This window comes from Lissotriton vulgaris, chromosome 3_1 (assembly GCF_964263255.1).
Source record: "Lissotriton vulgaris chromosome 3_1, aLisVul1.2, whole genome shotgun sequence".
In the NCBI taxonomy this organism is placed as follows: domain Eukaryota; kingdom Metazoa; phylum Chordata; class Amphibia; order Caudata; family Salamandridae; genus Lissotriton; species Lissotriton vulgaris.
This window is the reverse complement of record NC_141689.1, coordinates 167,728,837-167,743,530: the sequence shown is the minus strand read 5'-3', so window position 1 is coordinate 167,743,530 and position 14,694 is coordinate 167,728,837.

The following is a 14,694-nucleotide window of genomic DNA, read 5'->3' as shown; positions in this document are numbered from 1 at the left end:
CTGTTCTCCCGATCAATACTTGCCGTTGCCTCAGCCTGGAGAACTTCCCACCAAAGGAAGGAACTGAAAATGGTTTAAGATCCAACCATGGGTAACTAGCACGACCAGGTTAATTTCTGATCGACCAACCGAGGTGTGAGTATTGGCAATTGGGAACGCTCGCAGACATGACAAGCGAGAAGAAAAAGGAGGGAAGGGTAGAAAGAGCTAAGCACGTAGATAAATAGGATAGTAAAGATACGTAGGACATATAAAACAGATCTTGTTGGCTAACAATTGTTTCCTGTCTTGTCGTGAATGTCTTATATATGTGTAATACATGTGCCGTCTTCCCTGTCTGAGTTTGTGTGTGTGTAATGTACGGATTTATGTCTTCCCTCTGTCTGTATCTGCGTGTTACCTGACCTTTGCTGTTCTGTGTTGTGAGCGCACTAAATGACCTATTTACGTACACGTCTCTCTCTCTCTCTCTCTCTCTCTCTCTCTCTCTCTCTCTCTCACCACCTCCTTATCTCTCTCTCTCTCTCTCTCTCTCTCTCTCTCTCTACATGTCATACGTGTACCGAATGGCTCGTTTGGATTGCGGACGACTCTCGCTCTCTATGAGAGTCTCCCTATTTTCTCTCCCTCTTTTTGGTAAAATTGTGCCCCACCGGCACCAGTCTGATTTGATACATATTGAACGCGAAGGTGTTCAGCGAAATTGACCGAAACTAAAATGATTGTATCTCGCCATATTACTGCCTCTCCTTTCTGCAAAATGAATGAACTTGAATTGGCTGAGAAGGAAAGGACAGGTAAGACGACTAAAGTCCCCCAAATCTGGCCATTTATAGGGGAACTGTATGTCCATGGCACCTTATGTCTGTTCTTCAGAAACGAACGCCAACGTCTAGATTGACCCCCAATGCCCAGATTGCCCCACCCCCTTTTGCACCCAAGCGCGAGCGCCCGAAGCATCCCCGCCCCATTTTTGATAGACTCCAGTCGCTGTCCTGGATATAAACATGATGACCATGAGTAACTGTTGACCATCGAGAAAATATTGTTTTGCCTGACTCTCGATGGTGGCACCCCCGCCCTGTTTGAAAAGGTTAGCCAGTCCTGAAGTGAAATGCTCCTAATATTGAATATGATGAAATGCACAGTTGATGGGAATATTATTTATCCTCACTTGAGTTATAAATAGGACGATGAATAAACCTGCCATGAACTCAGTAGGAATGCTGACACATGCACTGCTTGGTAATGGACCTCTGACTGTGACCAATGAGCGTATCTCCCAAATGCGTAGAATTGAGGGAGGAATTCACATGCGTAGATATCTTCTTCTGCCATTTCTCTAAAACCTTGTCTTGTACCTATTCAAAGATTCACGATCACCGAAGGAGATGGGTCAGATGTGATGTACAGCCCGACTGCGGATCTTGGGACACGTGTGACCTCGACCAAAGGTGGAGCCGCAGAGCAACAGGATACGGGACGAGACCGCAATTTCAACGTGGAAAATGAAAAATGATGGGCCGCCTTGAAGCCCTCCGTCTGCTAACCCACGTGTGCCTGGAGTCTCCGTCCCCCTTCTTTGGGCTCGATTGATGGGCCTGCCTGCTTGTTATCCTTTGCTCCCTTGGTCCCTTTTGTGTGTCCCAGGAACTCTGACCCAACTCCGCTCTCTCTCCTATCGACTATTTGAACCATGCTCACCCTCTTTTCCACGTGACTTTTTGCCAAAAGGAAGAACTGCCTTCATATGGGAATAAGGTGTTGCCACAGAAATATAGGTGCCGAGCATAAGGCGCCGCCAAACGGATTGTTTAGGGAACAGGACTGTGGTCTAACAGCAGAGGACTGACCGCACCCTGCAACGCGAAAGGATAGAACTGAGCTGGACCTATAGCTCCACCGCCGGTGCTCAACAGCGCCAACGAAAGTACTCGGACTAGAGCCTACCAGTGATGGCTCAATGATAAAAAGACACTGTGACGAAGAAATCTTGTGTATTGAACTGAATTCCGCTCTCAACTACCTGGTCAAAACTGTTCATTGGTCACATTTTTAAGTTAGAAAGATTTATGCTATGTAGTGCGTTTAATTGTCAGGAACACAACGAAAATGCAATTTCCTATGTGCTGCATTCTGCCCATTACCTCGACTGTCTGTGATTATATGCCAAATGTTAGTATCGACAAAATGCTAATTCATCAACGATGCCTGACTACCTGTAAACCCATCAATTACAAAAATGACTGCTGTAATGTAAAAAGGGGCGACTGTGGAAGTTGAGGAAATTGATGTACATAAACAGCATTCATTTCCCTTCTTCTCCCACTCCTCTCCCTGTGAGCACCATGAATACCGTAAACTATTGACCGTATCACTCTGCCAGTTAGAGCCCATACCCCTATGCATATGTACAGCCATTCTAGGCACCATGGCCTTTTACCCATTGGAATCCCCGGCTTCCCTCCTGCGCGTATCCTAAACCCCCTCTCTCATGCATAGGCCATGAAACCCTCTCCCCCCCCTGTGCGACCCTGCTGCGAAAGGCAACTCTCCTGCTTGACCCGCACAAAACCCCCCCATTCCCTCTTGAAGAGGCATCCTTCGCCTTAGCTGACGTAGCCCTCCCCAGCTGCACCTGACTGCCCCCGCTCTCTCTTGTACTGGTCGTAAGATCTCTCTCTCTCTCTATGTGACTCTGTCCCCGTGTCCACCCTGGCTCTCCCTCCCTTCTCCTCACATGGGCAAGCCGTAAAACTTCTTCTGCAAGATCCCGTCCTTGAGAGTCATGGCCGCGCCTGACCAACACCTCCTTTCTTTCCATGAATGCCCCTCTGTTGACAAGCCTTCCCTCCGCGCCCGATTGTCCACGCGGCATGACTACCACTCCTTTGATGACCCCTTCCCCCGAGTCCGGCTGACCACACGTGTCCGAGGCCATCGCCTAAGCCAGGAGATACCATTTACTGCCCTTATTGTATGAAGTCACTCCTCTTCAAAGGACCCACTATTGATCCTAGCCACCCCACCCCCTGGGCTATGATCAGGCGTACACATCCTAAACAGTTGACGGAACACTCAGCTGCGTGATTGCCCTCCCCTCTTATCAGCAGGTCAAGGGTTCCTATTGTGAACATATGTGGGGTAGGATTGACACGAGGATTATAGGGATGTCTTTCTTTTGCGTCACACTGTCCTGATTGTACTATCAAGTGTTTTGTAAGGTATAAAAGAAAGAGTCTCAGCTCACTTGTTAGAGCACCTCCCGAAAGACACTGTGTTTCGTGTCCGAAATGACTGGCTCTCCTCATGAGAATTAAACTCTGTTCTTGATTCCTGCTTCCAGCGCCCGTCTCTTTATTTGGTAACTATTCAACATGGGAACTAAGAGGTGGTTTGCGCCAGCGGCCTGGGCATCGGTAGTAATCTGGGCTTATGTTCCACACCACTACACAAATCACATTGGCCGGTACAAAATCCATTGTAAAAGAAGCACCACTTAAATGACAGAACATTTTCTAGCAACTGGACATACAACAAATGACCTGAGATGGGTCATTACTGAACAACTTGAGAGTGGCATTAGACACCCAGAGAGGATACTGTTTGAGAAGGAACAAAGATTGCTATACCTTTTATCTACCTATAAAACAGGGTTAAATGACAATATCCCCTGGACCACAGTTCCAATATAAACAATCTGCTAACAATAACACAAATGTGCACCAGTATTGTGGGAGGAAGTCTACATCAAGTATTCTTTCCCACATTAAATGTTAAAGTGATCCAATGAGGGGAATTGCCATTAATCCCATGGGGCTCCCTCAGGAATACCCTTGTAGATGTTCACAACGATATAAAAAGAGGTGGTGGAATCCTCACAGTGATGGATCTTAATTGTGCCCTCATTTGATTCTCATGTGTTCACTCCCTCAGTTTTTATACACTGAAACCTTTGCTGGGTTTCTTTTTGTTTATATTGAATAAATGTATTTCCAATCCTTTGTTTTGAAAGAAAGTCCACATTTATGACAATTTTGAATAAGGAAACTTAATCAGCCCTATTCCTATGTCGGCAACTAGCTGGCACGCCCACGGTGCCTGCAAATGGCCATCAAGCACATAGCACTGCATGCTCAAAGCGCTGCCACGCCGACAATGCCATGTCGTGGTCACGTGTCATGACGCCCCTACTAGTGCTTTGCATATAAACCAGAAGACGCATAGCTAGCTCCATAAGCATAAACACACCAATATACAATACTGAGAGGACACCAAAGAGGTCTGTAACAGGTGTCACACCTTGACAAAGTAAGTGTGGGGGAAGAGGGGTCCTTTGTTACAATGAGAGATGTCACCATGAAGGACACATACCAAGCTGGTAAGATTTTAACTAACATACTTCCTTCCCTAGTGGGTGACTACAGGGTCCGCCCTCCTCTTAGTTTCCAAGATGTCTTGGGCAGCACCATTTAATGTTGGTTAGGTGGCCCTAATATGGAGCTTTGACGCGTGAAACGCATGTACTACACTGCCAATGATTAGTGAAGACCACGAGGGATCTTGAACTATTTTCCCGCTTTTAATCACTTTGAAATAGACTGAATGAATTGAAAACAGTTGTTACCGATGTATTTATACACTTCACGAATACGGCTACACATGAAATCTTTTCATATTACTTGTTTAATGATGTCCTCTTACTTTGATCATTACAGATGCACTCACAGGATACTGCTTGTGTTGAATCGGAACAGAGATCATAAGTCACAACAAAATTGTTGGATTCACAAGTAGTAGTATGCATGTGTACAATAGTCACTATTGTATGACAGACACATGACATAAGGGATTAATCGGTCCTGAAGAAAGCCACTTGACCCTGAGGGGCATCTACTAACATGGCTGAAACATGTAGACCAAGATGTGAGAGATCATAAGAGTCTCATTTCACATTGAATCTTGTTTTAACCTTACCTAAGGTTCCCAGCATTAAATATCGCCTCTTCTGGTAGGGAGATCTTGAGGTAATTTTCATTATCCTTATCGCTGACGAAAACAACAACCAGCTCTGCTGTAAATCAGCCGCCGAAACACACCCAGATCCACTAGGTGTCTCTGGTGGGAACCCCATGATGAAGCATGCCACTAACCAATGTTAGTGGGTGAGTGTTCTTTTACAAGCTAAGTAGAAGTTTCCATTTAATTGATCAAGGGGCCTTTAGGACAAAGGTATTTAATTTAAATTAAAAATGTTTAATTTATAGCGTGCTCGAATCTGCCCTAAAAGGCTATCTCAGCGCTAGACAAGGGCAGACAGGCTAGAATTGGCCTAAAATAGGTGGGTCTTAAGTGCCTTCCTAAAATGAAAATGGTTTTCATGAAGTTGTGTGGGCAGATTATTCCAAAGATGGGGACAAGGAAAGAGAAAGATCTGCAGCCTGCCCTAGCCTTCTTAAACCTAAGGGCTTTAAGCAGGTCTTTAACGCAGGATCTAAGAAGTCTCAATGAAGTGTGGGGCAGACTCTTACGGCCACATGCATCATTGTTGCCGTTTGCGATTTCTTAATTGCGAAAATTAAGGAATCGCAATTAAGAAATCGCAAAAGGCTATGCATCAAGAAATCGCAATTTTTTTTGAGATTTCTTAAAATTCCTTAATTGCGATTCACAATTTGCGAATCGCAATTAAGGAATCCCTTCCCATTGATTCCTATGGGCCAAGAGGCCCATAGGAATGAATGGGAAGTCATTCTCAATTTGCGATTAGCAATTTGCGAATCGCAAATTGAGAATGCAATTTCAAGGGTGCAGGGGGGGTTCTGAGGACCCCCCCCCTGCACCCCTGAAATATAACTTTAAGTGGATTTTTCACACACACATGCCCCAAGGGCATGTGTGTGTGTAAAATGAAACTTTCAAAAATGCACTTTTGTGCATTTTTGAAAGTTTTCGCAAATTACCATGAAGGTCAACTTCATGGTAATTTACCTCTCCCTATTTGCGAATTCGCAAATTTAAAATGTTCATGCATTGCATTTAAGAAATCTCAAATTGCGATATCTTAAATGCAATTGCAATTTTATAAATCGCAACATGATTGCGATTTCTAAAATTGCGAAAAACATGATGCATCCCAATTTTGTCAATTGCATTCGCAAACGGCCGAAAATTGCGATTCGCACCGTTTGCGAATGCAATTGACAATGATGCATGTGCCAGTTAGCAGCTAGAAAAGAATATCCTTGGCCATGAAAGGCACGGTGGGTTAGGTAGCATCAGGCTCTCTCTTGGTGATTGTCTGATACGATTGGGAAATGGAGTGAGCTTTCGCTCTTTTTCCTCTCCTTTTGATATTGGTAATGTAACAGAAGACATGATGATATCCAGTGGCTGAAAGTACACACCACAGTGCTTCTTTGCTACATGAAACATGTAACATGTATTAACAACTCCATACACCTCAGCACAGCATACAAAGCATACCAAATAAAAGACACAAACAATACAGCATGCCAATATTCCATTGCATAACTCCACAATTGTAAGGCTCATCATTCCTAGCACACATGGAAAACAAAAGTCACACAACCACACTACAGCAAAGGCTGCGTGTGCATTGTAGCAGTGTTGTGATCACACCTAAGGGCCACAGTTTGAATGACAACAGCCATAGCATGACTTGCTAATAACAAGCTAATGATCATGATGGTCGAAATCTACTAATGTGTCCTTTTGGTGCTATGTGATGTCAGTCATTAATCTATGCTGTGTTTTGTGTCTCCCTGTACATATTTATTTTTGGTCCCCTGTCTCTCTGTCTTCCTCTGTCAGTGTCCCCTTTTCCATGCCTGTGTGTTTTTGTTTCACATATTTTCCTATCTCCCTGTCCCAATAAAATGTTTCTGCGTGGCGTGTCCTACCCTACTCTCACTTGTCTCTGTGTCCCATGTTTATTGTCTCTCTTGCGATGTCTTCCTGTGGGCTGTCTCTACATCTCTCTAACTCTAAACTTCGAAAATGAAATACATAATATGGCACATGGACATCATAATTGCCTTAGGCATGCCACCTATGCATGGGCATGCCTCTCAGGCTTCACCATTGAAAAAGCAAATGAAACAGTAGCAAGAGTATTAGTAAAATAAGTGATTTTTAAGGACTTCCCTTGACACTACTATCTTTCATGGGTAAGTCTGAGGAGAGAAGTTGTGTCAGCTGACACCAAGCTGCTACACTCTTCCTGCCTGTCCTGGGTAGATAACCACAGCCCCATACCAGCTTCTTCTGCAGGGCAGCTCTTCCCCCCACAGCCATGCGTGCCAGCTCCAGAGGTGGATGTGTCCAACGCCGTAGATTACTTGGTTGACTCCATACAGATGAAGATATTATGGTTGCTGAATTTTAAGCATGAGTATCTGGTCGTTAAAAGGTACCTTAATGTCCTGACGGTACATTGTGCTGTTGTGGGCAAATACCTTAGTCTCCCTGTTGCTCAGCTTCTGACCTTCTGTAATGTTCTGCAAATGTGCAATACAGATCTGGGAAACCCCACTTTATATACACGATATTCAATCAGCACCGCTACCTCCCTAATGATCCATTACTTTCCCACTAAGTCAAGCAGTATATCAACACACACATCTATACATGCAATGAGCCTATGGTGTATAGGTGACAAGCCACTCCACAAACCAGCACAGCCTTGAAGGACCACAGCAGGCCAATGCAAGAAATCCTTCTTGAGAGCTAAACTCTCCATGAGACTGTCTCATAGGAGAGCATTACTGCATGTGGGTGGCAGACACATTGGTTGAAGATGTAATGTAAGGTAATGGTACTTGTATAGCGCACAAATCACCATGAGGCATCTCGGCGCTTGTACGAATACCGCTGAGGAACCCTTCCTGGCCTTTCCCTGTGAGGCGTCCACTCCTGGGCACTCCCAAGGTGAAGCCAGGCATCCTAGCGTTGTTGGGGCCGTTGTGGAGATTAAGCAAGCTATTTCCCAGAGTTGCAGAGTGGGACCCATGATTAGAATAGGCACTGAGGCGAGAATTTTCAGGTCTGGGGAAATTGAGCCCAATAGCCGCCGAGGCAGGAATTGAACCCTGGTCCCGGGCCAGACCTCTGCATCAGGGTCTGCCGCTCTAACCATTGAGCCACACTTCTCCACCAAGATGGCAGACCAGGGTGGGGTTGTCCACCAGAGAGATTCACGCAGGATGGAGCAGGATTAAGCTGGGAGGGGATCGCTTCTTTGTCAAGACGTGTGCAGGTACTCACGTGATCTCTACGGTGGGTATAGAAATCATTAACGGCCTCAGTTATACCTTGATTTGCCAAGTCGTGAAGGGAGCACTTGATGTCAGGGTTTTTACAGGGCTCGAAATGGTGTTTAGGGGTTGCCAGATCTGTGCCACAAGAATAAGCCAGCCAAGGAGAAACATGGCGCCAGCTCAAGCAGATTTGTTTGGCAGTGTGGTAGCCATGGTATTGCCATATTACAATGATTTAGAATATCATAGTGCAGTCATGTAGGTCATCCAGTCAGTGCCCAGGGCAGACAGAAGGACTTCCCCCTTCTCCCACAGTGGCAAAAAAAGTGGTCAGAGAATGTTGTCCAAAAGGTTTATTTTCGTATCCCATTCCAGCCCTCAGTGGAACAAAAGGGCCACATATGATAAAACCACATCCGTGGATGGGCGAAGCAGGTAAGTGACCTCAGGGTCGAGAGCAGAGTCACTGCTCTTGCGTGGAACATGACCAATAAGATCTAGACCACAGTAGGTGTCTTCACACAAGAGTTGTGACAGTGAAACGCTCAACAGTTGACTCTGCTGCATAGGTGGGTTAAGGTACAGTGCCCTACTCCATTTAATTGTGAGGTCAATGGACACATAAGGCATGAAGGCACTGAAAGGATAGTGTGCGTCAGCAGACCCTGATACATGGGCAGCCTGGTAAGTGGGATGACACAACTGTTGTGGGTGCACTATATGGGGAATGGGGGGACACCTGGTCAGATGGCTATATACAGGTATACGGGCACACGCTGCAACCACACTTACATACCTTAGAACACAATGGTCCGAGGATTCTACTATAGAAATCACAGATAAGGCCTGGAAATGCATGCTTGAATACCTAAAAAGAGTATCCCGTAACACTAAATTAAAATTCATACAGACGATGGTCCTTCATAGGTCATATCTGACCCCGCGGAGGATTCTTTGTATGTTCCCAGACGCTCAACACTGCTGCCCCCATTGTAAAGGGGATGAGGCAGAGTTCTTTTAAATGCTTTGGTCCTGCCCCAGCCTACAGGACTATTGGAGAGGAATTTGTCAGACCCTAGGCGAAGTCACACACATTCCTGTCTCAGACGATGCCCTGGACTGTCTCATGGGCCTTCGTAGACGTACGAGTGTACAGAAGGTACCCCAGAGATTCTTAGATTTGGCCCTTATATTGGCAATAAGAGCCCTTACCATGAGGTGGAAATCCCCCAGGTGCCCAAAGTTTTCCACCTGGCAAGACAACATGATTCAGAGGGGGAAAGCTGAGGGCACAGCCCTTCGGAGGGAAGAAGGGAAGGGACAACGAAAGCAACCCATTTCAATGGAGTGGGATATTATGCTATACGACTTTGAATTACTCGACTTACTACCCCTACAAGGTACCCCACCGCCATAATCTATGATGCGGCTCTACGACTAACTGGCTTAAGGTTCCAAAACTCTGACCCACACATTATAATCTATGAGCACTGTAGACCCCTTAGAGATACCCTGCTAGCCCCCCTTTCGGTTACTATTGGCATTAACATTGACAGACCAAGAGGTTGGGTTGGGAGGGTTAGGGAGGGAGGGGACATAGTTGAGATTGTTGTTTTCGGTAATTTGAAAATATATACTTTATGCAATAACTTTATATGACACAACTGCAATGATCTTGAAACCTATTTTTGTCATCAGGAAGCATTTGAAGTTTATTTTCTGTCGAACTGTACAAATACTGTGTGGTAGATTTCTGCAATGTATAAGTCTTATCTATCCCAAGAACAAAAAAGACTGTCTTTCTGTACTAATCCTTGCATTGGAAGTGCTGTCAAGGTCCTGAATAAAGTATGTTAAAAAACCTCTATGCCACTGGAATCATGCTATCCTGGCTGATGAGGGGTGAAACCCCGAAACCGGTCCTAGGATGTTTGTTTCCTGTCCAGGGAGGACTTGGCCTGGCAGTTCGGGCTCGACTGTTCCCATTAGGCACATGGTCAAGACTGATTTGCAAACGGCTGGGTCCAAATTGGAATGGCATGGTGAAAAAAAAATGGATTTACGCCCAGATTTCTGTACTGGGGTGAATGTATGACATTGTTCTGCATTCTGTCCATCAATTGTTCTTTTTGCATTTGTCACCCCCCGTGGGATGGATATGCCCAAACATGGGTCCCGTGCTCTCCATGCCACTAGAGTCAAGCTAATCTGGCTGATGAGGGGTGAAACCCCGAAACCGGTCTCTGGATGCTTGTTTCCAGTCGAGGTAGGACCTGGCTTGGCAGTTCAGTCTGGCCTGTTCCTATGGGGCACAGGGTCAAGACTGATTTGCATATGGCTTGGTCTAAACTGGGGTGGCATGGTGAGCAAAAGAATGATGAATTTAACCTAGATCTATTGACTGGGGGTGAATGATTGATTTACTCTGCAATCCATCAATCATCTGTGTGTCTTTAGCTTTCTCGCCCTACGTAAACTGAGTATGCCCAGACGTGGGTCCCGGGCTCACTGTGCCACAGGACTCAAGCTGTAAAAGGCAGGGCCGATTTCGACCAAGAACCCTTCAGTATTTGCCCGGCGTTAGCCGCCTCTTATACCATTCAATATTACCAAACAAAGAGGCAGGCGCTGGAGACTGGAAGGCAGGAAACAAGAGTTTATTCCGACGGAGCAGAACACGTCAAATCAGACAACAGGGTATCTTCTCGAGGTGCTCTAAACGCATCCTTGAGGCCTGGCCTCTTATACACAAGTTTATAGCTTTATTGCATGAAACACATTCCTGTCAATACTTTGATGTACGGAAAAGACATCCTAGGAATCCCCACTTCAAGCCTGTTCCCACACGCATTTACAGTGGAAGTCCCCACCCCGGTCACAGTAGGTGATGACTATCGCACAGCAGGACATTCCGTCGATTCCCGGAATGTGTGTCTGATCGGATCTCATGGGGTGGGGGAGCTTTGATCAGTCGGAGATCCTTTGAATTGGGGCAGCTGCTTACTGTAAGGGGGCCAATAAATGGCATCCGCAGGGCCAGGTGGCGGCCTGGGAACGGGCAGGACAATTGGGCACAGAGGAAAGGGGTTCATCAAAGGATGGGGAGGTGTTGGCCGGGAGCGGAATGTGTTTCCGAGGCAGAGTCGCGCTGGAGGGGAGGTTTATGGTTCAGGCATGAGAGAGCGGGGGTTGTCAGCGCGGGGGATGCTTGCGAGGTCAGAGGGAGAGACGCGCTAGCTAGCGGCACTGGGCAGGGAGACCATGGTTTTCAAGATGGCTGCTGCTCGCGGGTGCGTACGAGCCTGAAAGGGGGACAAGATGGCGCCGATAATGTTGATATCGCAAACCAGATTTTAACAGTCCTCCCTTTTCAACATGTCTAGCCAGCTTGTCTAATCGATATCCATCTTCATAAAATTCCTGACCTCGACATCGTACAATGCTCTCATGCGTTCGCTTTCAAAGTCCAAAGTCTTAGGGCAGATACAGTTTGCGCACAGTGAGCATAAAGGTGGTAGGCATTGGATTCCTAGGCAGAACCCACATAACACAACAACGGGTATCAGTATAATTGTAAACAACCTCCACCCCCAGCTCTTTACAGTGTTCCAGAACCATCCACCAAGTGACCATTGTTCTTGTTCCTGGTGAACTTCTGAAGAAGGTCTGTGGAGATGCTCGATGGCTTTGTACACGGAGGGTGAATTGTCCGGTATATAGGTGCAGCAGCTGGACCCAATGATGCGGCATGCTCCTCCACGATCTGCTAGAACCACATCTAGAACAAGGCGGTTCTGAAGAGCCACCAAGCGGACCGCCTGAAGCTCGGCTGTGTTGTTCGGGAGGATACCAGCTGTGATGTTCATTGTCGTTTCGACTGCCTGGGTCAAATGTCGGATGGCACGACTGTTCGCCATCGGACCCCAGAGTGGAACAAGTCCCTTCATTGCATCGAGGAACTGTGCTCCAGTGGAGTCGGCTTGTTCAATGTCCTTGGCTCGTTTGTGTCTGTGATGGTTCGCTGGAGCCACATAGGTCAGAGGAAGGACGAAGGCAATATAACAGGTGCCCCCCCAGCCTTTGGGGAGCCAGGTGTAGGCCTTTGTACCACAAACAAAGTACATATTCGGTGAGGAGACGAAAGAGGGCGGATCAATGGAGTCCAAGGTTCTGATGATGTGGCAAGTGCTGCGGCCTACCAGCTGTGTCCCAAGCCCTTCGATGCACATAAGGCCTGTGACGTTGATGACAGATAGGGCCACTGTCAGGGTGGCAGCTGTTCGTTTCCGGAGGTGGGAGAAAGTGGGTCTGCTCGGATTGTTAAATACCTGCATTTCAATCCGTTCGTTGACGGGGATGTCCAGATGAATAGAGTCATCAGATGTCAGAGGGCAGAAGGGGGTAGCAGTTTTCTCTGTTTTGTTTTGCCAGACTCCATCATAGAAACGTGCTATAGTCTTACTGGAAGTGGTGTTATCCCTGTAGCTTTCTTGCAGGAGGATCAGCCAAGCGAGACATGAACCATGGACAGAGAAAGGCGAGGGAATGAAAGGGATAGACTGTCCAGTGGCGTGGGGTAGCAACCCACAGATCCAGCAGTTGGTGGCATTGGTAGCGAGATTGTGCTGGTGCAGCAGTTGCACGAAGGAGTTGTTCCAAAATTCTTTTCGTCTCTCTCGGAGCTGGGGGGAGAGAGAGATTAGGTAATGTTCTTTCATTGTGGTCGGTTGAGCAGTGGTCAGGAATATCTCATGGGCTGGTGCGCTCTCTTCCACAATCCAGAGGGTGGTCATGAGGAGGAGGCAAAAGAGAAGAGCGATAAGAAGCGCAATAGACTTTGAACTGTGGATTTTGTCAGTCTTTGGGTTTCGGTAGTGAATCTTCGGATGTCCGGTTGCTTCCATCATCTTCTTATCGGGCGCTTCCATCATCTTCAAGGGGCTCGGTAGCGGGCAGAACCACAACTTCGTCTGGCTTTCTCTCCTGACAGCCTTAGAAGCGTTAGGCCACCGTTCTGAGAATTATGACTTAGTCAGTGGTCTGCTTAGCCGAAGCTCCCTCCTTTCGTCGCAGGTTATACCCTTCTCTGGATGGCACAGTGGGATCGGGAATCTTTGCCAGTTCGAGTGTCTCTGTGTCTGGATAGCAGTTCAGTGATGGTCGGTCTTTGTTCAGGAGCTCTTCCTGGGTGGTCACGTCTTCGGTCGTCGTCAGAGTCGAGGAGATCCGCTTGCAGTGGTGCGCATGCACCCAGTTGCGTTTTCCCTCCACTCGAAGTGCTGTTCGGGTGGTGATGAGGACTTGCCAGGGGCCCGTCCACCGGGGTTCCAGACTCTTAGCACGCTGGAAATTCCGGATCAGAACGAAATCCCCAGGTTGGATGGTGTGTCCGGGAGCCCTGGAAGCGTCAGGGATGGCATGCAGCACCTGTTGGTGGATAACAGACAGTGTCTTAGTCAACTGGCATAAGTAATCAGACATTAAGACGTCCGGGACGTCATGAATGGTTGTCGGTTTTGGTGCAGACCAGATATTCATAGGCCGGCCGAATACAACCTCGTAAGGTGTCAAGTGGTGTTTGGTGGGGGTAGAACGCATTGAGAGCAATGCCAGTGGGAGTGCGTCTGGCCATTTCAGTCCTGTGGTAGCCACTATTTTGGCCAATTTAAGTTTCAGTGTGGCATTATGTCGTTCAACTAGTCCAGCAGATTGGGGGTGGAAGACTGCGTGGAACTTTTGTTTTACACCCAACCCCTTCAAGATGAGTTGGATAACTTCGGCTACGAAGTGGGGGCCATTGTCGCTCCACAAAATTCGACAAAGGCCGTAACGAGGGAAGAATTCCTTTAGTAGTACCTTTGCGGTGGCCATGGCAGTGTTGTCACGGGTTGGATAGGCTTCCACCCACTTGCTAAATGCACACACCACAACTAGTACGTACTTCAGGCCTTGGCATCTATCTAGCTGGATGTAGTCCATCTGCAGGACTTCAAACGGGTGATTGGGAACCCCAAACCCTCCCCGGGGTACTACAGTTCCTTTCCCAGGGTTATGTTGTAGGCAGATCAAACATTGCTGGACCAGACGTTTGGCGGAGTCTGCGATTTTGTCATTGTGCCAGACTTTGGAGACAAGTTCGGTCATGGGGGCTGGTCCTATGTGAGCAGGGGAGTGTGCCATGGTCAGAATGGGAATCAAGTATGAATCGGGTAGTAACCATTTGTTCGAGTCTTGCGTCCGCTAGCAGCCTTCATCATCCTTCAGTCCCACCCGTGCCCATTCAGTCAATTCGTGTTGTGAGCTAGCCTTTTGAATGTCCCTAATAGTGTCCCTAGCGTCCGTCCATTTCTCCGCTTGTGACCTAGTCACGTACATGCGTGTCGTCGTCCTATTCTCAGCTGTGGTTCGAGCAGTG